The following is a 27,054-nucleotide window of genomic DNA, read 5'->3' on the forward strand; positions in this document are numbered from 1 at the left end:
ATGTAGCCAACAAGAATCTTCAGGTAGGGATTAGAGGTTCTCATTCTCTATTTGAATTTAATACCATTGTTTAGTGTATAGCATAGGAAATTGAAAAAGGATAATGGATCTAGTTTAGGGACTATGGGGAAGATCATTGAACAATCTAAGGTACTGAACAGATAGAACAGATAGTGGCAAATAGAGGCAGAGTTAAAAGGACAGGCAACAGAATAAGGTCAACCAAATCCTATTCACATCATATTTTTTCCTTGATGTTGGTTCTCCACACAATGTACTTAGATCCATAGATGGACATTCGGAACTGAGATGGATCCTCATCACTTTTTTTGATTTGTTTTTCACCTTGCTTCTTAATTATAGGAAATCAAAAAATTCATTTATCCATGGCTGAAGAGGGCTCAGTAGGCTAGTTCAGAGTGAATACAAATTCAAGCATAATTTCAGTATATTAAAAAAAGACTGATTAATTAACATTTTAATTAATTAACATGTGTATTAACTTACATTAATATTATGTGTATCTCAACTATTCCAGTTGCAGAATTGTATAATCAATAAAAACTTGGTTTTAAAGACAGGAAGGCATGGGTTCAAATGCTAGCCCTGAAACATATTGGCTTTTGATCCTAGGTAAGTCGCTTAATCTTTCATTTCCCTAGATAAGTCTCTAAGACTATACTTTGTAGAAAAAGTGCTTACCTATAGTGATAGAGGGAGTTTCCTTACCCAGGAGAACTTTAATCAGTGAAATCACAGGTCCTCTTCCTTTTCTTCTACTTAACCCCAGTAAAGTCATACCTTGATATGTATTGTGATATAAATGTGACCCTGATTTAGCAACAATTATGCTAGCAGAATACAAAAAAGGAAAGGAAAAAGAGAACAAAGGAAGGAAAGAAAAAGGTTAAGAAAGAAGGAAAGAAGGAAGGAAGAAAGGAAAGAAGGAAGGAAAAAGGGAATGAAGGAGGGAGGGAAGGAGGGAATGAAGGAGGGAGGAAAGGAGGGAATAAAGGAGGAAAGGAAGGAAGGAGGGAAAAAAGAAAAAAAAGAACTTGTCACTTACCATGAACCAAGTTCTATCCTGAGTATCTTATAATATCTCATTAAACCTCACATCAAACATGGATATTAGGTACTACTATAACTCTCCAAACTTTACAATAGAAGGAAACAAATCTGGCAGAGACTGAACTCAGATCTTTCTAATTCTAGAACCAAGACTCTAACCATTTTACTACACAAGTTGCAAAAAGCCCTACCAAGATAAAAAGGCTTTGACTATGGGCCTGATCATACTGTCTGATGCCCAATCTGAATAAATTTGGGAAAAAAAGTTATCTCAAGAAGATCCTCCATATAGTAATAAAATGTTTAATGCACTGAAACAAAAGATTTATAATCAATACATGTTTATTAATATTGTAATAATTATATCTTAAATCACACAGGGCTTTATCATCTCCTTGCCTTTCCATCATCTGTCTTGATGGCTAAACTGCACTCCTTTTTTAACCTCCACCTTTTAGTTTCATTCAAATCCCACATCAAAACTCACCTTTTTTCAAATACTTTTTTCTTGATCCACCCCAAAGTTACCTTGTTTATTTTGAATGAATTTTATATATTATTATATATATACATGTTATCTACCCTGTTAAAAAAAATGGTTTTTGACAGAAAGAAGTGTGTTTTTTTTTTTTCCCTCTGGAATATAATAGGTTTGTGCTGAATAGCTTGCTGGCTGAATTATTAATGGTTGCCTGTAATACAAACTCAGAAGTATTTTCCAATATATAGATATTAATATCAAAGTGTACAAAAGGAGTGGAGGAAGCATTTAAATGCCTACTATGTACCACACACTATGCTGTGTCTTATAAATATCCTATTTGATCTTCATAACCCTAGTGCTATTGTTCTTACCTTTTACAGTTGAAAAAAAAGAGGTAGATAGATTAAGTGACTTGCAGAGGGTCACAAAATTATTCTGTGCCTGAGATAATATTTGAACTTGAATCTTCCTGACTCAATGTTCGGTGAGCTATCCACTAGCCAGTAGTTCTCAAACTTTTGTTCTCAGTCTCTTTATACTATTAAAAATTGAATTAAAAATTGAAACTCTAGCAGAGTTTTTATTTATGTAAGTTATAGTTTTAAATATTTATCATATTAGAAACACAAACTAATTTTGAATTTGTAGACCCTCTGAAAGGGATTTCCTAAGGATATAAGGCTCTGTGTTAAACACCAAGAATACAAAAAGTGACAAAATTCAGTCCCCACCCTCAAGGAGCTTACAATCTAATCAGGACCAAGCTGGTAGTATCTTCTATACCTAACCTCTGTCTTGCTATAGTGTAAAACTCAATTCAAAGAACTCTCCCCAAACAAGAGGAATGTTCCAAATTTTACTCTTGATGTACATCTCCTGTATTATTTTGCCACATGGAAGAAAAGAGGCCTTCCATTTTCCAGTAGTTGTTAAGACCAATAAATATTCATTTTGCCTGACCAAAAAAATAAACCCTGACCAGAATCAGAGTGATTTAGAATTAAAATATTGTAAAAGCAAAGGAAAGGCAAAGTTATTATCCACAAGGAAATAAAACTAATATTTGCTAACTTGTTTACTTTAGATTAAGGATATGATAGTCCCAGAATTGTGTGACATACTTTTATCCTGACTTTTTAAAAATGATATTTTCTGTCAGATTCCAATGTTATTTGACACAATGATGCCTGAGAGGGTTGGAAATAGATCAGGAGGTGCATAGTGGTAGCTGGCATGAAACAGATTAATTGACATCAAACCCTTCCATATTTGCTCTATCCAAGACTTGAGGCTCTTTATAGCTGAGCCCAGTGTACAAGGCTTCCCTAAGGAAAAATTAAATAAAAGTAGATAATACCAACTGACATTTGATTGGTACTTTAAAGCTTGCAAATTTGCATTAATACATTATCTCATTTAAGTCTTACAATAACCTTGTAAGGTAATTACTACAGCTATTTTAATTTCTGCTTTAATTTTGAGGAAAATGAGAAGTTGTGACTTATCTGTGATCACATGGCTAGTAAATATCAGTAAAGGAATTGGAATGAAATTTTTTTCACCCCAAGTCTAGCTTTTGATTTATTATACCATCATATATCCTAAGTACAGAAAGATATAGGGAAAATAACCCAGGAATAACATACCTCTAGAATGGTCACACTTTGCCACAAGTCTCTATCCTTTTTCACTAACTCTCTAACAAAGGAATTTTCCAACTAGGGTCTCTTTCCTAGATCAAATTCTATAACAAGTTACTTTTAGATCTATCTATATCTATATCTATCTATCTATCTATTTTTATTTATAATTAAATTTTAATATACTTGTTTTATTTTTAATTTTTAATTCAATATATTTTATTTTATGCATTTTAAAACTTTATTCTGAAAAGCTATGTATACTTTATCAGACTGCCAAAGGGGTCTGTGATTCAAAAAAAAAAAAAACCCTTCAGAAAATCACCTCTGAAGCATTAGGAGCAGAGTGGACCAGGATTAAAACCTTAACAGTTCAGTGATCCAACTTCATTTTTTTCTTCATGCTTTTATCTGGGACTGCCCACAGCAAGGAGCCATTGCAAACTTCACAGCTAGTCACAGCAGGGGCTGTCTTGATGGTATTGCTGCTCAGCTGTCTGTAATCCTTAGTGTAGTATTAACAGTATAGATGAACCATAAGCAGTTGGGGCAAATGTTCAGACTTTCTGTCTTTCCTATTCAATATACTTAGGAAAACCAGCTGTTTACATTGGCACTTTTGCCAGTGGTTCCAAGTTTTAAAAGTATCTTGTCATAGAACTTGATCTAGAAAAGAAATTTGCCATGAAAAAGCTACATGATCATGCAGCCATAGCTTCTCATAGAACATTAGGGATTGTATAATCCAACCTCTTTACTCTATGCAGGAATCCCATGCCTTCACAACTTTGAAATATTGCTGAGATAGAGAGTTGCAAACTATGGCCCTAGTGTCAAATATGACCAGCCCTCTGGCTTTGTACAGCCTGCAAACTTAAGAAGGTTTGTTTTTTATTTTTAAGTAAGATTTTATTTAAAAATTTAAAAATCTTTCTTATTGTAACCAATATGAAAATAGGCTACATGGATTTGGCCCTTGGGATACAGTTTGTTGACCTATGCTCCGGGTAAATGCACCATTAGCTAAGCAGGCATTTAGCAAACCTGTTTTCTGTACCTGATTAAATTGCATGCTTTGCTCAATTCTCTTTGAGGTTTGACGTTTATGATCATATAAGATTCTAGATACTCCTCCATTATCCATGACACTGAGGTTAATTGACTAGACCCTGTTTGCTTTCTGGCCTCATGTGAGTCAGTTAAGTAGTTTGGTTTTATGATCATGGGCAGTTCCTATAAAACAAACTTTTCCCCATTTGATTGTTCATAAAGATTGTGAAAATGAATAATATTCTTTGGGATTATCTCTGTCTCCACTGTCACCAGTTCAGATCTTTGCAAGAAGAGATTTTCATGATTGAATGAGAGAAAAAAAGTACTCATACTGTTTAAGGCAATGACCTAAGTGCCAAAGATACACATATAAGTAAGCAAGACAGTATAGCACTTCAAAGAGCTTATCTTCCCAAGTGGAAGATAACACATAAGTGCAAGCATCAGAAGGAGGACACTATGGCAAGGTTTGACAGTGACCATAGAGAATGAGGAAACTGAAACAGCAACAAAATCTGGATATTGAGACTTCCAGATAATCACCATAGCTGGCGTGGATGTGCCTTAGTGATCTTATTGACTCAGGTCATATTTCTTGTATCAGAGTTTTCCACCCTATGCTTCCTGACAAAGTATGGAAGTACTAAAACATAGACACATAACACATCATTAATAAACTATCAGTGCCAAAGAAGCCAAAATCAGGAAAATATATAAATATGCTAGAAGTCCCCAAAAGAGTTATTTTTGTTGCCCAGTCAATATTAAAAGACTTATCTGACTCCTCCATTGGTTCATCTTCTCACAAGATTCCTCTGCAACCCAGAAAATATGATGTGTAACTTATCCCAAGATGCTTTAGTGGTGACAATAAGCTGTGATGCAGAAGTACCAAAGTAAACAATTGGTCTTTCCTGAATTGTGCTGAACAGGAAGAATAGAGTGGAAGGCTTTTGTAGTAAACTTCAAACATATAGTAGATGTTCATTATTCCTTATTCTATTAGTGATCCATTGAAGAGTTTTCTTTTCGTTGATATACTGCCATCTATAATGAATGACTGAAAAATAGAGGGAAAAGCAGAGGGACTAAGTGATTTGCTCAAGACCAGAGTTATCAAATGACAAAACCTATAAAGTCCTTTGATTTTAAATTCTGTGTTCACTTTACTGTACAATACTAGGTGTAGAATACAGCTAAGAGGAAGGATCAAGTCAGATTTAGAGGCTCTTTCTAGAAGTGAACAAATTTTGTTTATTTACAGCAAAACTACAGTCCAAGTTTTAGAAGATAAGATGTGTGGGTAGCCCCTGGAACCCTTGTTTTCCCATTGACTAAATAAATATGTTCAGGTAAACAGATTAGCTAAAATGATTCTATTCTCTTTATATAAAGGGACCCTCATACAACCCATCCATTTCTTTCTGTCTTTGATCATCTCATTAATAGTGATGGAGATTATAGTAATCTGGTCTTTACATCACTGTGATCATTTCCAACCACTTTTCTGTTCTTCAGGCATGATATTATTTCTCTCACAAAGTAAGTAAATTTTCTCTACCAAAATGGCTCATTAGTTCATAGATGATGGGTGAGCATGTTATCAGTCTGACTATACTGAATTCCAAATATTGTTTTCTTTTGCAAAATAGAAGCTATTTCAAGATATTGTGAAATTGAGCAAATTTCACTATTGGCATAGGTAATATACTTTCAAAGGATTGATAACAGTTTCAGAAATTCATCCTGCAGTCAGCTATGTTGTTTTTATCCCAATTGCTGATAATTTTGATCTCTTTTTTTCAGATTAGATTATTCCAGTAGGTGACCATGGAGGAATTTCACTCACATTTTCCCAATTTCAGCAACTTCAGCGTTTGGTCTTCTAGATTCTGCTTAACTATTGATTGTCCCTCATTTCTAATCATTCAGAGGTTTAACTTGCCTAGTTTTTTTCCAGATTTCACTAGAAGACAGCTTATTAAATTCCTCTTATTATATATGAAATATTTTTGTGTTTTTCTACTTTGTGCTTCTTATGCAATAAACTTAATTTTTGCATGCATCATTTCTTTCACTTCATCTACACTGAGATATAGCATCAATTGCATGTATAATTTTGTTGTTTATTTTGCTTTGTTATTTTGAGGTTTATTTTGCTTTATTATTTTTGCAGTAGCTGAAGCTTTCTGTGTCCTTTCTGAGCATCCTTGTTTTCTGTTCTCATTTTCTTTGCTACATCAGCTCATATCTCTCTATATGCACTTGTTGGTTGCTAGGCTGTAGAATTATCTGGTGACTCATTATTCTTATGACTGAAACTGCTTCAAAATATTTTATATACTAACCATATTCCAGGGTCGAAGTTTCATTTTGTTAGAGAGATAAAACCTGCTCATCCAAGTAGCTGAAACAAATGATAGTGCTTGTCATTTGTAGCCACACTTGTGACTCTTCCTTCACATATCTTTCTTCATCATCAAGGAACATATTGCCATCTTGAATCCATAGGGATCCCCTATGTACTTTCCTTTGAGTCTTAACTATTCTGAAATTTTAGATCTTTTGACATTAGTTGCCTTTTCAGGGAGTGGGTTTTTCTTCACAGTGATTTGCTTACAGTCATCTCCCTGTTGCCTTACTTACTCTTGCTGTTGACCTAGTCTATTGGGTTGTAAAACACAGATGAATCTCTGACCTTTATGCTATCATCTAGATTCCTAATTGTGTAGTTTCAAGATAACAGCAATTTATATACTCTTATTCATTTCAATTGCCCATTTAATGTGCTGTTTGGGCAATCCTGCTTAGGGGGTTGACTGACTTTCATCAGCCAAAACAATTTGAGCAGTTACATATCGGTGGTTTGGGATGCTTCTTAAATTTCTCATGGTTCCAGAAGGTTGCATGAGACCACATGGTCTACTTTCTCTAATATTTGCCTGTCCCTTAGGCAAATATCAATTGCCACTGTTGCCTCAACATTGTCCTTGTTGTTGTTGTTGTTATTGTTTTAATGTACAAATTTTGGGGATGGTAATTTCAATCTTTTTCAAGCACTCTGTATTTTATTGATGATAAAACCATGAAATATCTCCCTTACATTATTGTTATTTTCCCTGGAAAATTAGGGAAATAAGAAGAGTCCTATCTTAGGCTAAATATTCAGCTAAATATTAATGAATAAGTGAATTTTTAAAATCAATTTAGATCTTAAATAAAATCTGGGTACTGTGCTAATATAGAAAATATTAAAAAAAAAACCAACCAAGTATATTAGACAACTTTTGCTCTCAAGGAACATATATTGTAATAATGGAAATAGAAATAACCAAGCATTTACCCATATTCATCTACTGGTTTTCCCTATCTCATATAGGCTGGAATCGGAGTTGCCATCGAAGGACCTGATACCATGTTGATCCTTTGATCAACCTTTGAATCGATCTGTTTTCTACCTGGACTGCTTATGTCTCCTAATCCCTCAGTTCTCAGGGATTCATCATATTGATGACAGAATTATGGGGGGATAATCTGATAAGCTCTAACTTAATAGCAGCTGAAATTCTATAATGTGTATGTTGAACTATGTCATCCCTCCTCTCATTTTGAAATGTTTTTATTGATATAGATTTTTAAAAATTCATTACCATAACTTCCATACTAATTCTTTCCTTTACCATATTAGAGAAATCCATTCCATATGACAAATACTATTTTTAAAGACAAAAAAAGGAAAATAAAAGAAAAAATAAACATAACTCACCAACATCTTGAAAAATGAAGGAAATCAACAGAATGTGCAACATATGCAGATCCCCTCTCCCACCTCCCCCACCCCATCTCTCTACCAAGGGATGAAGTGGGAATGGATTTTCATAACACTTTTTTTTTCTATTTTCTATTAATAGTTTTATTTTTTTAAAAAAATAGTTTTATTTTATACACATGTATATCAACTTTTAAAATACACATTTCTTTATGAATAGTGTTAGAAGAGAAAAATCAGAACAAAAGGGAAAAACCATGAGAGAAAAAAAAAACAAAAAAAGGTGAACATAGAATGTATTCATTTGCATTCAATCTTCATAGTTCTCTTTCTGGATAGAGATGATATTTTCTATCTATTAGATTACTGAACCACTGAGAAGAACCAAGTCTTTCATAATTGATCATCACATAATCTTACTGGTACTGTAGATACTATATTCCTGGTTTTGCTTGTTTCATTTAGCATCAGTTCAAGTAAACCTTTCCAGGCCTTTCTAAAATAAGCTTATTCATCTTTTTTATAGAACAATAATATTCCATTACTCTAGTGTGCCATAACTTATTCATTTGTTCCCCAATTGATGGACATCTACTTATTTTCCAATTCTCTTCTCCAAAGATCTGATAGAAAAACTATCCCTTGGTTTCCCAATTTGTTTATGGTATTATGTTTATGCCCAAATCATGTAACCATTTTGACCTTATTTTACTGTCGGGTGTGAGAAGTAGGTCTATGACAAGTTTATGATATATTTTCTGGTTTTCCCAGCAATTTTTGTAAAATAGTGAGTTCTTATCCCAGCAGCTGGAGTGTAGAGGTTTATCAGATAATAGATTACTGTAGTCATTGATTATTGTATAATATATATCTAACCTTTTTCAGTGATCCATATGCTCTTTCTCAAGCCATAATTATTCTTTATAATTTTGCTAGATTCATTTTGAACAGATATGCTGTTCTTTCTCTTTTTCTCTTTCATTGCTACAATCTCTTGATGGCTTATTTTATTTAGCCTCAGTTTTTGTAGGTCTTCCCATGCTTCCTTGTATTCATCATATTCATCATTTCTCACAATACAGTAATATACCATTATATTTTGTATCACATTTTTTGTTTCCAGTGTTTTGCTATTAGGAAAAATGTTTTTTGTTTTTATAAATACATATAGGGATTTTCTTTTTATCACTTGCTTTCTTGGCATTTGATTAGTAAGGGAATTTCTAGCTTAAGGGAATGTACATTTCACATAATTTATATCACTTTAAATGTATTTCCAAAATGGTTGTACCTGGTGGTACAAACAAGCTAATCCCTGTGACCATAAAGGCCTTTCTTTTGTTCTTAGTACAGAAATATTTAATATAGCTAATAAAATTTGGATTCACTATAACATTCCTGCTACCTTTTGACATAGTCTTTAAAACTTGAGTATAACCAAAATTATATTTTATAATATTAAATAGAAGATGTAGCATAAAAATACTTAGAGTTAAAAGACTAAAAATCCACCTCTGCTACTGAGCAAGTCACGTAAAATATGTGCTTTTAATTCTTTATATCTAATAGGAAAAGTGTGGACTCCAAGATGTCTAAGAAGCTTTGAGCTCTGAATTCCATTGTCTTGTTACCCATGGATACATGATATGTATTCAATAATACATGTGACATTTATGGCTTAAAGGAAGAATAGATTTTCAAATGAATACCTGTTCAAATGAAATTTATAAACTAATTAGAGAATCTAAACAAACAAATAGGAAACAATAGATAAACATAATAACACTGAATTAAAAAAATCTGCTATGAGAAAGTAGGACAATCCATAAGAAAGTGCTGATTTTGTAATATATTGAGTACAACATAGAAAAGGTAAGATTAATTTCAGCTTGAGAGAGGGTAGGATTAAAAAAGAGGAAAGAAATGAGAGTTCTAGGAAGATAGTGGAATAAGTCAGTAAATTTCAAGCTCTTCAAATTTCCCCCCAAAACAACAAATTTGCATCTTAGGGCAAATTGGTGAAATACAAAGAAGACTTGGGGAAGAACAGGGGTTCTCCTGGGAAGACTGGAAGAATTCAAGGAGACTGGAAGAAATACTCCAGGCCATGTGAATTGAAATCACCTTCAAACTAGCTCCACAGAAACAGCAAGTGAGGACCCCTGAGGCTAGCTGGGTTTGGCTGGAGGCTCAACAGGGAACACAGAAACTTTTATTTCCCAAACGAAACAGTGTAAAGAGATAGAGTCTGAGTCTGAAAAGATTGAGGGAACCTTCCCTCAGTTATCCTGGACTTAGACTGTTCTGCTGAAATGCAGTCAAGGGCAAGAAGGAACCAGCACACTCCAGAATGCAGAAACAGTGGGGCAGGAATGCTGCTGGCTGTGGGTACTTGAAGAAGGGTGGGAACTTTTGTCTTGGGGTTACAGGTCAGAAGAAAGAGTTGTAGTAAGGCTAGAGGCATCATCCTCCCATGCTATGATTAGAATTGTTTGTACTAATACTTCTAATTTTAAAAAGTAAAATGGCCAAAATTAAGAATCCAAGAATAGAAACTTACTATGGAAATAGGGAAGACTAGGGTACATCTTCAGAGAAGGACACTGAAGTAAAACAACACAAAAAGCTTTTACCCCAAAGAGTAATATTAAATATTCCCCTGTCCAAGGGGAATTTATGGAATTCAAAAAAAAATTTAAAAATCAAATGATAGACATTGAGGAAAAAATTAAAACAAAAAAAATTCAAGAAAAACAAAAAGATTATGAGAAAAGAAGTTAAACTAAAACAAGATAAAGTCTTAAAGAAGAAAATAATTTTTTGAAAATAAGAATTAGGAAAGGGGAAGTTAGTGAATATAAAAGAGAATATGAAACATAAGAAAAATAACAGACCTGAAAAACAGATCGAGAAGAAAAAAATATAAGAATAATTTGATAACTTGAAAGCTGTGACAAAAAAAAGAACTTAACATAAAGTGAAATAAATAATCCAAGAAAATTGTCCTGGAGTGATAGAACATGAGGGGAAAAATAGAAATAGAAAATAAAAATACACTGATCATGTCCTTAAAGAAATCCTTTGTGAAAAACTCATAGGAATATTATTACCAAAGTAAGGGCATGTGGTAGTAGAGTTAAGATGGTGAAGTAAACTCAGAAAGCTGCTCAAGTTCTATTTTCCCTTGAAAACAACATAAAACCAAGTCTGTAAAAAAAAAATGACAGAATGAAACCACTCTCCAGCTCAAGATAGATTGGAAAAACTTCAAGAAGGTCACTTTCACTGCAGTGTTCAGCCCAGGTCAGACAGACTGTGGAAAAGCTGGTGAGAAGGCCTTAATCACAGCAAATTAGCAGGTAAGATCCTCAGTTCTGGCTCAATAGGGGAGCAAATCAATGGGGCAGTTTTCAGTCCCAGCTCGGAAGCCAAACTCTGGGAAACCAGCCTGTTTCTGAACAGAGAAGGCAAAACTACTCCCTACAAATACAAGGGGCCACTGTGCTCAAAGCCATGGCTCAGATCTGCACAGGAAGCTTGGGATAGCACTCCCTTTACCCTAGGAGCAGAGTTAGACCTTAAAAAAAATTAGGAAATAACAAAATAAAAGAAAAAAAAATATGTAAGAAACAGAAAAGAACCTTAACCATAGAAAACTACTATGGTGAAAGGACAAACCAAAACACAAACTCAGACCAGGAGAGAATGTTCACAGAAGACATCTCAAAAAGTGAGATAAATTGGTCTCAAGCCCAAAGAGGCTTCTTCAAAATGTTCATAAAAGACTTCAAAGGGCAAATAAGAGAAATAGAAGAAAAAATGAGAAAAGAAATGAGAGATATGCAAGAGAGATTCAACAATTTGGAAAAGGAAGGAAAAATTTGTCTGAAGAAAATAAATTCTTAAAAAGTAGAATAGGGGCAGCTAGGTTGCTCAGTGGATAGAGTACCAACCCTGAAGTCAGGAGTACCTGAGTTCAAATATGACCTCAGATACTTAACACTTCTAGCTGTGTGATCCTGGGCAAGTCACTTTACACTTTACCCCAATTGCCTTAGCAAAAAAAAAAAAAAAAAAAAAGGTAGAATAAACCAAATGGAAAAAGAGATACAAAAGATAACTTAAGAAAATCACACATTAAAACCTAGGACAGGGCAAATGGAAGCTAATGACTTTGTGAGACAGCAAGAATCAGTCAAACAAACTAAAAAAGAATGAATAAAAAATGGAATAAAATATGAAATACTTCATTGACAAACCAGCCAACCTGGAAAATAGATCCAGAAAAGACAATTTTAAAATTATTGGCCTACCTGAAGGTCATAATCCAAAAAAAAAAGAGCCTGGATAGCATTCTACAAGAGGTCATTAAGGAAAATTGCCCCAATATTCTAGAAACAGAGGGAGAAATACTAATTGAAAGAATTCATCAATCACCACCAGAAAGAGATCCCACAAGAAAAACCTCAAGGAATATTGTTGCAAAACTCCAAAACTATAATCTCAAGGAAAAAATAACGTAACCTGATATACAACAACAATTCAAATATCAAGGAGCAGCAATCAGGATTATCCAGGATCTGGCAACTTGTACAATAAAGGGTTCAGAGAGTCTGAAATACTGTATTCCGGAAAGCAAAAGACCTGGAGTTACAACCAAAATTTAACTACTCAGAGAGACTCAGCATCATCTTTAAGGGGAGGAGATAGAGCTTCAATGAAGTAAGAGAGTTTCAATCATTTCTATTGAAAAAAACAGAACTGAAAAGAAACTTTAATCTATGAACCCTGGACTCAAGAGACCATAAAAATTAAACAGGGGTGAATATATATGTATATATATTTAAAGGTGAAACTGTTTACATCCCTAGATAGAAAAACTATATCTGTAACTCTTGAGAACTATATCTGTCACTGGGAAAGACAGGGCAGGGCATGACATGGACTGAGAGTATAGTTGTGAATGGTCCCTTATGTGATGACATCAAAAAAAAAAAAAGATAAGGGGTAAGAAAAGAGGAAAAAAGAGGAAAGGGCGAATATAATGGGACAATTAATTTACATGAAGAGGTGCAAAAGAAGGATTATAATGGAGGGAAAGAGAGGAGAGAATAAGCATTGTCTGAAGCTTGATCTCATCACTTATGGCTTTAAGAGGGAATGATTTAATCATTCAGTTGGGTACAGGAATTTATTTAACCCCATAAAGAAAGAGAAGGAGAAAGAAGAAATGAAAAGGGGGAGATAGGATAGAAGGGAGGGCAGAAACACTAGGGAAAAAGGTAAGAGAAGGGGGGAAGGGTTGATAGAAATAAGTTAGTATAGGGCAGCTAGGTGGCACAGTAGATAGAACACCAGCCCTAAAGTCAGGAGGACCTAAATTCAAATTTGGCCTCAGGCACTTGACACTTCCCAGCTGTGTGACCCTGGGCAAGTCACTTAACCTCAGTTGCCTCAGGGGGGAAAAAAAAAACTAAGGTAGTGGGTGGAGTGGGTTAAAAAAACACTACTAAGAAAAGTCAGGAGAAATGATAGGAGATGTGGGTTAAAAAAAACACAACTAAGAACAGGGCAGAAAGAGAGAACAAAAGCATATGCAGAAAAGAAAATAGGATGGAGGGAAATACAAAGTAGACTTTGTATTTCATGACTGAGAACTCTCCCATAAAATGGAAACAAATAGCAGAGTGGATTAAAAAAACAGAATACTACAAAATTGTCATTTACAAGAAACACATTTGACATAGAGAGACAGAGAATAAAAGTAAAAGGCAAGAAAAGAATTAATTATGTTTTAGCTGAACTAAAAAAAAAAAGCAGGGTTGGCAATTTTGATATCAGATAAAGAAAAAGAAAAGATATATTTCAATAAAAGAGATAAGGAAGAAAAGTACATCTTGATAAAGGGTACTGTAAACAATGAAATAGTAACTATATTAAATGTGTGTGCAACAAGTGGTAGAGCAGCCAAATTTGAGAAGATTTTAAGCCAGTTAATGGGAAGAAATTAACAGCAAAACTATTCTAGTGGGGGACCTCAACTCTCAAAATCAGACAAACCTAACCACAAAATGAATAAGAAAGAACCTAGGGAGTTTAATAGGATACTAGAAAACCTAGATATGATAGATATCTGGATTGAATAGGGACAGAAAGGAATAAACCTTTTCACAGCAGTACATGGTACTTACACAAAAATTGAGCATGTATTAGGGCATAAAAGCCTCACTTTCAAATGCAGAAAGGTAGAAATTGTAAATGGTTCCTTTTTGGCCTATAATTCAATAAACATTATATTCAATACAAGGCCAGGGAAAGATAGACTAAAAACTAATTGGAAATTGAATAATATAATTGCAAAGAATGAGTGAATCAAACAACAAATCACAGAAACAATCCATAATTTCATTCAAGAAAATGACAATGAGACAACATACCCAAAAGTTTGGAATGTAGCCACAGCAGTTCTTAGAGAAATTTTTATGTCTCTAACTAGCTATATAACTAAAATAGAAAAAAAGGAGATCAATGAATTAGGCATGCAACTAAAAAAGCTAGAAAAAGAACAAATTTAAAAACCCAATTAAATACAAATTAGACATTTTGAAATTCAAAGGAGAGATTAATAAAATAGAATTTAAGAAAACTATTGAACTAATAAAAAAAAACTAAGAGTTGGTTTTATGAAAAAAAAACATAACAAAATAGATAAACCTTTGGTTAATTTGATCCAAAAAAGGAAAGGAAAAAAATCAAATCACCAGTGTCAAAAATTAAAGGGATGAACTTATCACTAATGAAAAAGAAATCAAAGCAGTAATTAGGAGCTATTTTGCCCAACTCTATACCAGCAAGTCTGACAATGTAACTGAAATGGATGAATACTTACAAAAATAAAAATTGCCCAGGTAAATAGAAGAGAAAATAAAATACTTAAATAGTATCATTTTAGAAAAAGATATTGAACAAATCATTAATGAACTCCTTAAGGAAAAAAAAAAATCTCCAGGGCCAGATGAATTCACTAGTAAATTCTATCAAATATTTAAAGGATAATTAATTCCAATACCATGTAAACTGTTTGGGAAAACTGGTAAAGAAGAAGTACTGCCTAATTCTTTGCATGATGTGAATATGGCACTGATACCTTAACTAGGAAGAGCCAAAACAAAGAAAGAAAATTACAGACCAATATTCCTAAAGAATATTGATGCAAAAATTTTAAATAAATTATTAGCAAAGATTACAGAAACTTATAGCAGGACAATACACTATGACTAAGTACGGTTTATATCAGAAATACAGGGCTGGTTCAATATCAGGAAAACTATACCCATAATCAACTGTATCAATAACAAAACCAATAGAAATCATATGATAATTTCAGAAAAAAGCTTCTGATAAAATATAACACTCATTCCTATTAAAAATATTAGAGAGAGTAGGGATAAAGGGATCTTTCCTTAAAATAATAAACACTATTTATCTAAACCTAACAGCAAGCATTATGTGTAAAGGGGAGAAGCTAGACTCATTCCCAATAAAATGAGGGTGAAACAAGGATACCCATTATTACCACTATTATTCAAAATTATACTGGAGATGTTGGCTTTCACAATAAGAAAAGAAAAAAAAATTAAAGTGATTAGAATAGGCAATGAGGAAATAAAACTGTCACTCTTTTCATTCTTTGCAGATGATATGAAGATATATTAGGAGAATCCTAGAAATCATCCAAAAACCTACTGGAAACAATTCACAGCTTTAGCAAAATGGCAGGATATAAAATTTTTTGGGTTTGTAGTTAATATGCCACTGCATTTTTTTTATATCCTGTAACTGATTTCTATAATCAGAGCAATGGTCAATAAGAAATTGTTAATGCAAAGCAATTATATCATACCTTGCTGTTTCCAATCTGGTTATCTGTAATCATTATATCCTAAATACTTGAGCAAATAAGTATTTAGTCTGGTCATCTATTGGTTACTAGATATTGTGTCTGGATATTCAAGTTTTTTTTTTTTTTTTTTTTTTTTTTTTTTTTAAGGTTTGTAACTAATGAGAGGCCACATCTCATAGCAGTCCTTGTGGATCAGTCTTTCTATCTCACTGGGTCAGGACATTAAAAGGGAACTGTGGCACAACAACCCACAGAAATTATCAGCATTTCTATATATTACTGACAAAGCCCATCAGTAAAAAATAGAGAAATTTCATTTAAAATGACTGTAGACAAAATAAAATACTTGGAGTCTACCTGCCAAGCCAAACCAAAGAGCTATATGAACACAATTATAAAACACTTTTCACACAAATATAATCAGATCTAAACAATTGGGAAAATATCAGTTGTTCATGGATAGGCTGAATTAATATAATAAAAATGACAATTCTGCCTATATTGGCCTACTTGTTCAGTATTATACCAAACTGCCAAAACATTATTTTATAGAACTAGAAAAAATAATAACAAAACCTAAAACTATAATATAAAGTGGCAGTAATCAAAACCAATTGGTACTGACTCACAATAGTGGATTAGTGAAATAAATTAGATACACACAACACTACAATCAGGGTCTATAACAATCTAATATTTGATAAACCCTCAAACTCCAGTTTATGGAATAAGAATTCAGTATTTCAAAAAAAATTGCTGGGAAAACTGGAAAACAATATGTCAGAAACTTTGCCTACACCCATATCTCACACTCCATATGAAAATAAAGTCAAAATGGATGCATAATTTGGGCATAAAGGACCATAAACAAATTAGTAGAACAAGGGATGATTTACCTATCAGATCTTTGGAAAAGGGAGGACTTTATGACCAAAGAAGAACTATAGAACATTATGAAAGACAAAATGGGCAACTGATAACATTAATTAAAAAAAAATTAAAAGGGAAATACAAAGCTGAGAAAAAAAATTTACAGCCAGTGTTTCTGATAAATATCTCATTTCTAAATTATATCAAAAACTGTGCCAAATTTATCAGCATACACGTTATTCCCCAATTGATATGTGGTCAAAACATATAAACAGTTAATTTTCAAATGACAAAATTAAAACCATTTATATGAAAAAATGCTATAAATCACTATTGAGCAGAGAAATGCATTTTAAAAATAATCTGAGCTACCACCTCACAACTCTCAGATTGGCCAAGATGGTGGGAAAATATAATAAATGTTAAAGAGGATATGGGAAAACTAGGACACATGCATTATTGATGAAATTGTGAAATGATCTAACCATTGTGAAGAACAATCTGGAACTATGCCCAAAGGGCTATAAAACTGTGTATTCCCTTTGACTCAGCAGTGACATTTGTGGGTTTGTATATCAAAATAATCATAGAGGAGGAAAAAGGACCCACCTATGCAAAAAATATTTGTAGCAGCTCTTTTTGTGGTAACACCGACTAGGAAAATGCATGGCTGCCCAATAATTGGGGAATGGCTGAACAAGTTGTGTTACATGAAGGTAAGGGGATTTTATTGTTCTGTAAAAAAATGATGAACAAGCTGATTATAGAAAGACCTGGAAAGATTGTCATGACCTGACGCTGAGCGAAACAAGTAGAACCAGGAATACATAGTACATTATAATAGCATGAATGTGTGATAATCAACTATGAAAATTCAGTGATCCAAAACAATCCCAATAAAGTTCAGACAGGAAATGTCTTCTGCCACCAGAAGATCTAAGGAGACTGAATTTAAATCAATACATACTATGTTCACTTTTTTCTATTTTTTTAAATCTCTCCCATGGTTTTTCCCTTTTGTTCTGATTTTTCTCTCCCAACATGATTCATAAAGCAATATGTAGTAAACATTAATAAACTTACTACAATATTAAAAACAACAAAAGGAATATCATTGCCAAATTTCAAAACCCTTAGATCAAAAAAAAAAAATGCTAAAAGAAGCAAGAAAAAAACAAATATACTGGAGCTGCAATTAGAATTGTAAAGGACTTATTAAAAGTTATAATAAAAGAACGCAGGTCATGGAATCATATATATCAGCAATCAAAAGAATTAGGCCTGCAGCCAAAATTTTCATATCCAGCAAAATTATCCATAATACTGAATGAAAAAAAAATGGACATCCGGAGAGCTTGCAAATTTTCAGGACCTTATTTCAACCAATTCAAACTAGATAAAAAATTTATCAGATAAAAACCAATATTAAAAAAATATATTTCAAAGAACTTAACAGGGACAAATTCTTTATGTTTTATATATGGAAATGTATACCATATGTTTAAGATTGACCTTAGTAATTGGGTAACTCAAAAGAAAGATTTGGGCAGAGTTGAGTATGATCTGACTCTAAAGAGAAAAACTGTCTAGGAAAAGATAAAAATAGTTATCATATTATATAAAAGAGGTACAGAGGAAGAATAGACACAAAAGCATTAGAGGACATACAATTCTGAAAATTTATTCATAACAGGAATGGGTTAAATAGGCAACACTACACATATACCATCAAGGTTATAATAGCACCCTCCAAATCTATAAAGGATTAAGGAAGGAGAGATAGAGGAAGTGAATAGGATAAGAATGGGGTATAGAAGAATATATAAATTTATGATAGTGGGATAAGGTATGGAGATTAATGGACAAGGGATAAAGAATAAAGTGGTGCATAGAAGGGTGTGTATAGCAATGGTAGTGGGACAGGATAGATTAAGTGGAGTGGGATAATGTGTGTAGATTATTGGGAATGGGATAAAGAAGGGAAGGAAAGGGTGGGGGGAAATGATAAGGGAAGAATTCATGGGAGATCTGGTTAAATAATAGCAAGGCAAGTTAAGGAGCAGAATTAAAATTGAAAGTTATAAGGTATAGGAAATAAGAGATGCACAGAAACACTACAACAAGGATCAAGAGTAAAATTTACTAGAAAAAAAAGTTTGGCTAGTAATCATTGATCTTAGACAAAGTCAAATTGAAAAATTCATTCAAGAGAGAAATCTACATTTTGTCAGCCATATATATTATTATTATTTTAGATTCATGTTTATATATGGATAAATACATATGCATATTTATGTGTCCCAGTATAAATGGGTATATATGCATGGAGGTATATGTAGGGGTATGTGTGTGTGTGTGTGTGTGTGTGTGTAGGTCTGTAAATATATAAATATATCTGCTTATTGTAGGCTGCATGGGAGACTTTGGGGGGATGAAAAAGGAAAAAAAAATCATGCTCAGCAGAGAACGAAAGCATACTGTACAAGAAAGCAAGAAGATGGACACTCATGAGTATAATTTTTTCTATTATTATATGTGCTTTCTTGTAATGGAAATTTATTGTTAAATATTTTGAATCCTCTGTGATGTTCTGCTGGGCACATGACAATGTTTTATTTTGTTTTGTTTTCCTTTTCTGTCTTTCTTTTTTCTATTATGTTTTTTTCTTATTTTGTATTTAGTTAAATAAATAGTATAAATAAAATTAAAAAAAAAAAAAAGAGGAAAGAAGGTATTCAATGCAAGTAATAGGAGGAACTCCAAGAACCAAAGTTGTCTGTCTCAGGGAAGAAAACAATGAGAATCAATTTATGAACTATATTAGCTCTCTAAGAGTTACTTGTTCTCCAACCAAGAATAACTTTTCACTATTTCCAAAGTATATGGATTCTGTAAGGAGTTTTGAGAAATTTATTATGATTGTTCAAAATCTATGTCAGAGGAGTACACATTTTGACTGGTGCTAAGAGACTGAAATGATTAGGTATTTTCAGGACTTCTTTTCCTCTACAAAAAATAAAATAAATTTGAGTGGTAAATTCATACAAAAAGTCCCATTGCAATTTATTTTGATGGCATGAAGGTCTAATAGGTTCTACAAGTTCAGAAGGCTTAAAATGCAGTTCTAGTGATGGATTCTCCCTCTGTTTCTCTCTTTATCTCTATCTCTCCCTCCCTCCCTCCCTCTATCCTTCCTTCCCTTTTTCTTCTCTCTGTCTGTCTGTCTCTCTCTGTGTTCTTCAGATTTGTCTAGTTAAAGGTCTAGAGATTCCCCATAGAGGCTTAGTCACCAGGTGATAAATTTTTCAGGCCATAGAAGTCGTGATGTCTATATATTAATTTATTGGCTTTAGTACACATTGGTGAAGGGAGGGATCAAACATCCTTTGGGAATCACTAATATTGTTATGTATAAGAAGGATTTTTAAAGAAACTACTTCTTCAGGACCTTTTAACAGTTCAAATACTTTTAAACTAAGTCTTATGCAATCCAAAACTTACACAAAATCTAGGCTAATCTAATCTAAGCAGAGTCTTTCAACCATCTATGTGTATACAGAGTATAAATCAGAGAACAATCCCTCAAGATGCCAGAATCTAAGAAATTGGTAGTTTTGCTTTACTCTTCCCCTCAAATCTTCCGCTAAAAGAGGTCTTAGAGAATAGCTAAGAAAAAATTTCTTAGTTCTTTGCAGATTGTGGTAGTGGCAGCAGAAAGGGAAGGACATGGGATGGTGAATTTTTTTTTTTCAATTTTGCTTTTCTCATCTTTTCTGAATTTATTTTCCCCTTGCTTTTTTATATTTTGCTACAAGAAATGTTTATCCAAGTAAGAGTAATAAGAATATGTGTGCGAATGTAGGTCATACAAGCATAAAAATAAATAAAAAAATTTTAAACTCTTAAAAAGATATTTTAAAAGATATTTATATATATAATCTTCATTTCAATTAAGATTTTTAATGAATCTTCATTTCATTTACAATTTTAACTTAAATTTGGAAACAGAAATGTTATATATATATATATATATATATATATATATATATATATGGTGCTGTGAAGACTTACTAAGTAGTTTTTCCCTCTGAAAGCCCTATTAATAATTCAAATTATCTCTCTATCTATCTAACTGTCTAACTATAGAATCTTCATTTCATTTACAATTTTAACTTAAATTTGGAAACAGAAATGTTACCTTCATTTCATTTACAATTTTAACTTAAATTTGGAAACAGAAATGTTACCTTCATTTCATGTATAATTTTTACAGAAATTTGGAAACAGTGATATTATGCTACTTACCAGCAACCACAAAAATAGTTATAATAAGTTCCCTGATTATCTTGCCTTCTTTCTCAATTTTTGTTCTATGTAATATAAGTGGGATTTCTTAGTTCTACAGTAGCATATGATTCGTGGGCATCACCTTTAATATCCTCTCTATTAACAAAATTGTATCTGTTTCTTATATTGAACCATTTGCTAGTACACAGTACCTGGATCCAGAAAGTCCAAAAAGTACCAGAAAGTCTGGTACAGAAAGCAAAATCACACACACATACACACACACACACACACACACATATATATATATATATATATATATATATATATGTATGTATATATATATATATATATATGTATGTATGTATTCACAAAAGTATGTTTATGGTAGTAAAAAGCAGAAGCAAATTCAATACTTAGCATGAAATTTAAATTACATGCTGTTAGATTAGAGTGGGGACTAAATAGAGATCCTGAAGTATATATGGAGTAAATTAAGACTATATAAACCCATTGAATACAATAGTTCAGAGAATATTCTCAAATTATAATAGAATAGTGTTAGAGTAGAATTATCTATGAATGAAAAAGAATAGCACACTTTGGAAATGAAATTTTAAGCATATGTAAAATGTAAAGTCAATCTGTCCATTGAAAATTAAGAAATAAATTCCATTTCTAGAATCTGTATTTATAGCAAAGGAATGAAAACTCAAATTGCATAAGAACTGCTGCTTTTTGTAATGGATGTACTAGATTAGAACTCTAGAAACCTAGATTCTATCCTTGGTGCTCCCGTTATTAATGATATAACCTTGTATAAATTTTCTAATTTTCTTAGTTTCCTCATTTATCAAATGAAGGAGTTGTGTTACATGTTCATTTTGCTTCTTGAGCATGTCCCTTATGATTCCTATTTAACACAACTGGTACAAAAATAAATGCATTTGCGTCATCACCCAATTTCTTTAATTTTCCCCTGATTTTTATTTTGTTTGTTTGTTTCCTATGGGTCTAGGTCTCCCAGGTCCTGCATCCCTGTCTTTCTGTCAACTTTTCAAATTAAGCAATGCCTTTCATTATATCTTGGATGCCACACTAGTTTAATCCCATTGATAGAGGGCTATGCAATCAAGTTGACAGTTCGATGATGATTTGAATCGTCCCTGACTCATTACTTTGTGAAGGATTTGGCATGCCAATCAATGGGGAATGATGTGCTGGGCCTTGAAGAATGACAGTAATCCATTTTCCCACCAATTGATGTGATGAGTCCTTGACAGAATCACAAGTTACAGGGCCAAAGCCAAACATGATTTGGCACATGCCTCCAAGCACTGCCATTTTACTGGCCCTTGGGGCATTTATCAAAGCAGTAGCCTTCTTGTCTTCTGCTGTCATCATTCATGTGTTATTCACGCTACAGCTCAGATTTCCCAAGCTTCCTACAGGTGAGCCATGGAAAAGCTACTCTTTTTGTCTCATCTGGCTATTGAAGGTATGACTATTAGGCAATGGGATTGATTCCATACCACCTTCCTCTCAAAACAAACAAAAAGCAAAAAAACCACAAAGGCCAGATTTTTGACATTACAATGTTCTTTTCAGAGTTCACATTTGAAGAACTCTGCACTTTTTTTTAAGGTGTTGACAGTTTTCATTACATTTCTGGAGCTCCTCTTTGAGAACTGATTTCAAAATCACTTTGAGATTTTTGTATTTTTTTTTTAATAAAACAATCACATTATCTATTCCCTCTTTTGGGAAAAAATGGTGTTATCTAATTTGCTCTGAATATCTTTGGCTATTTCTAAAAGACAAATCCACCTTCAAGGATTTACTACCTTTCAAAATCAAATGCCACAGACTCTCAAAGTTAAATCTAACAGGATGACAGGTTCATTTGAAGAATTGTAAAACTTCATAAATTGTTCACTTAAAACTCACTTAGATGTTTGAATTTAATTAATATTCATTTAAACTTTTCATTGTTGTTCCAATCAATTCCATTGATTTAGAATAGTGCCTAATTTGTTGAAATATAATGGGGGTAGGAAGGTAGTAGTTGTTGCCATTAAGCCATGACATGAGCTGCTTTTCTCCCACACTAGTGAAGTCTGAAAAGAGCATATGAAAACTGGGAGTAGGATGTACTACTGGCATACAAGTAACTATCACTGAAGAAGATAGACAGATTCTTTGTGGTAGAATATTACAGTCTAATGCTCCAAACTAGCTTTGTTATTTTGTCTAACTGTTTTCTGTGGCTATCAGAGATCTTGGGCATAAGAGGCAGTGAATGGTAGATTTGATAGTGATGAGTTGTGTTTTTACAATATTAACAATATTGCATTCTTGAAAACATATGCTGGAACATTTTTTCCTTTTGCATGAGTGCTTTTGCCAGAGGGCTAATCTTTTTGACATACTTTTTTTTTTCTCATGACACATAATCTAACTGACCATGCTTAAGATTACGCTGTTATTGTGGTTATTATCATTATTTTTGCTCTTCATAACCTTTCAGGAATAATGTTGAATGGGTGGCAAGAGAGGTAAACTTGAAGTCAAGACCTGAATTCACATCCTACTTCTGACAAATATTGGTTATCTTACTCCTTGGTGAAGTAGCATTTTATCCTTTCAGTGTGTAAGTAGACTTTCTAGAACTATAATTAATAGATGAGGTGCTAACCTGCATTGGTAGAGGGAATTTTCTCATTTCTGTGTCCCTTATACTAGTGATATGATCAGACCAATGCCTTTACCCCAATACCATATTGAATCTGTTGTTAAATTCTATTAATTCTACTCTAAAATACTTGTATTAATTCTTTCCATTTTAATTGGTATTCTAGTACATCTTTGTTACAAATCTTTGTTGCTATATATTTCACTTGTTTTTTTTTAATAGCCTTTTATTTACAGGATATATGCATGGGTAACTTTACAGCATTAACAATTGCCAAACCTCTTGTTCCAATTTTTCACCTCTTACCCCCCCACCCCCTCCCCTAGATGGCAGGATGACCAGTAGATGTTAAATATATTAAAATATAAATTAGATACACAATAAGTATATATGACCAAAACGTTATTTTGCTGTACAAAAAGAATCAGACTCTGAAATATTGTACAATTAGCTTGGAAGGAAATCAAAAATGCAGGTGGGCATAAATATAGGGATTGGGAATTCAATGTAATGGTTTTTAGTCATCTCCCAGAGTTCTTTTTCTGGGCATAGCTGGTTCAGTTCATTACTGCTCCATTGGAAATGATTTGGTTGATCTCGTTGCTGAGGATGGCCTGGTCCATCAGAACTAGTCATCATATAGTATTGTTGTTGAAGTATATAATGATCTCCTGGTCCTGCTCATTTCACTCAGCATCAGTTCGTGTAAGTCTCTCCAGGCCTTTCTGAAATCATCCTGTTGGTCATTTCTTACAGAACAGTAATATTCCATAATATTCATATACCACAATTTATTCAGCCATTCTCCAACTGATGGACATCCATTCAGTTTCCAGTTTCTAGCCACTACAAAAAGGGCTGCCACAAACATTCGTGCACATACAGGTCCCTTTCCCTTCTTTATAATCTCTTTGGGATATAATCCCAGTAGTAACACTGCTGGATCAAAGGGTATGCACAGTTTGATAACTTTTTGAGCATAGTTCCAAACTACTCTCCAAAATGGTTGGATTCGTTCACAACTCCACCAACAATGCATCAATGTCCCAGTTTTCCCGCATCCCCTCCAACAATCATCATTATTTTTTCCTGTCATCTTAGCCAATCTGACAGGTGTGTAGTGGTATCTTAGAGTTGTCTTAATTTGCATTTCTCTGATTAATAATGACTTGGAGCATCTTTTCATATGACTAGAAATAGTTTCAATTTCTTCATCTGAGAATTGTCTGTTCATATCCTTTGACCATTTTTCAATTGGAGAATGGCTTGATTTTTTATAAATTAGAGTTAATTCTCTATATATTTTGGAAATGAGGCTTTATCAGAACCTTTGACTCTAAAAATATTTTCCCAGTTTATTGCTTCCCTTCTAATCTTGTCTGCATTAGTTTTGTTTGTACAAAAACTTTTCAGTTTGGTATAATCGAAATTTTCTATTTTGTGATCAGTAATGATCACTAGTTCTGCTTTGGTCATAAAGACCTTCCCCTTCCACAGGTCTGAGAGGTAAACTATCCTGTGTTCCTCTAATTTATTAATAATTTCATTCTTTATGCCTAGGTCATGAACCCATTTTGACCTTATCTTGGTGTACGGCGTTAAGTATGGATCAATGCCTAGTCTGCCATATTAGTTTCCAATTTTCCCAGCAATTTTTATCAAACAGTAAGTTCTTATCCCAAAAGCTGGGATCTTTTGGTTTGTCAAAGACTAGGTTGCTATATTTGTTGACTGTTATTTCACTTGTTAAAAACAATCTCATAACTTATTTTTTATATCTAAATTCCCTATCTACCTCGTCCCTAATCCATATTTTTATCCATAGTGAGATTAATTTTCCTAATTCACAGATCTGTTTATGTCACCTATCTTTCCATAAAAGTCCCTTCCCCTTTTCCATTCTGTTATCATCCTATCTCTCCAGTTTAACAGGATGATACTATTCTCACATTTTATCCACATGCTGAATTAAGTTATTAATCCCAAATATATATTAAAGTTTTCCTGGCTCCATAGTTTGGCTCATTTCATTATCTAGCTCTGGAAAGCACAAGTCCCCTAATAATCTCTAATTATTATAGTCATAGTCAATCCTTCAAATGATTCACTTTCATAATGTAGGATCTCTATCATTTCCTTACTAAGTGAAAAATTATCTCTTTACTTCCTTTGACAAAATAAACAAGGTATTACTACATGCTTTTCATCCCTACCATGCTTTTTTGCTATTCAGCTATTTGTGTACCTATTGTGTCCTGCTTACTAGCTCAAGATTTAACACTATTTTACCCAAGTCCCTAGATAGTGAAACCATCACATTTAAGGGACATGTTCTCTCACAGTAAGTCTATCCCCATTGTTGGTCACTTTTCAGTTGCTGTGATTCTTCTTGATGCCATTTGAGATTTTTGTTATATAGATACTGAAATGCTTTGCCATTTCCTTCTCCAGCTCATTTTATAGATAGAGAAATTGAAATAGGATTAAATGACTTGCTGGGGGAGGGATATGTGTGTGTGTGTGTGTGTGTGTGTGTGTGTGTGTGTGTGTGAAATACAACTATTACATATGAGGACAGATTGGTACATAAGGAGATGAGTCTTCCAGACTCCAGAAGTTCTCTATCTACTGTATCACCTAGCTGCCTTAATTGTTATTACTTTATGGTAAATCATAGTCTTTTAAAAAAATGATAAATGTTATTTTGATACAGCACACAAACTCCATGTAAATCAGAATTATTTTTCTGAATTATATTATGGGGGGAGGAGCCAAACCAAAATATCATGAAATAGTGATTAGAATTGATATTTGGATGATGATTAAAATAATAGGAGATGACTTTTTTATAGTTTGCTATCCACAAAAATGAAGGAAGGATATGATCTTTAACTTCAATAAATCAATGGCAATGCTATCCATTGCTTTTGCAATGAGTTTTGTTGGGTTACATTTTCTTCATTTATACTATTAAAATTATCATATATTATTCTTTTATATTTTACTTTCATTGCCCTGCATCATTTTCTATGTCTTTCCATAAATCTTTGAATCCTTCATATTTATCATTCCTTATGACTAAGTAATGTTTCAATACATTCACACATCACATTTTATTCAACAATTCTTCAACTGCTTGGCAGAACTTTTTGATATTATAAATTTTAAAAGTTAGAATTATTAAAGCTGGATCATCTAAATCACCACTGGCCATGATAGCAAGTGAAAGGCAAAGTGTATCACAGAATCTCAAAGTTGGGCTGGAACTCAGAGGCTATGTAATCC

This window comes from Sarcophilus harrisii, chromosome 1 (assembly GCF_902635505.1).
Source record: "Sarcophilus harrisii chromosome 1, mSarHar1.11, whole genome shotgun sequence".
Lineage (NCBI taxonomy): Eukaryota > Metazoa > Chordata > Mammalia > Dasyuromorphia > Dasyuridae > Sarcophilus > Sarcophilus harrisii.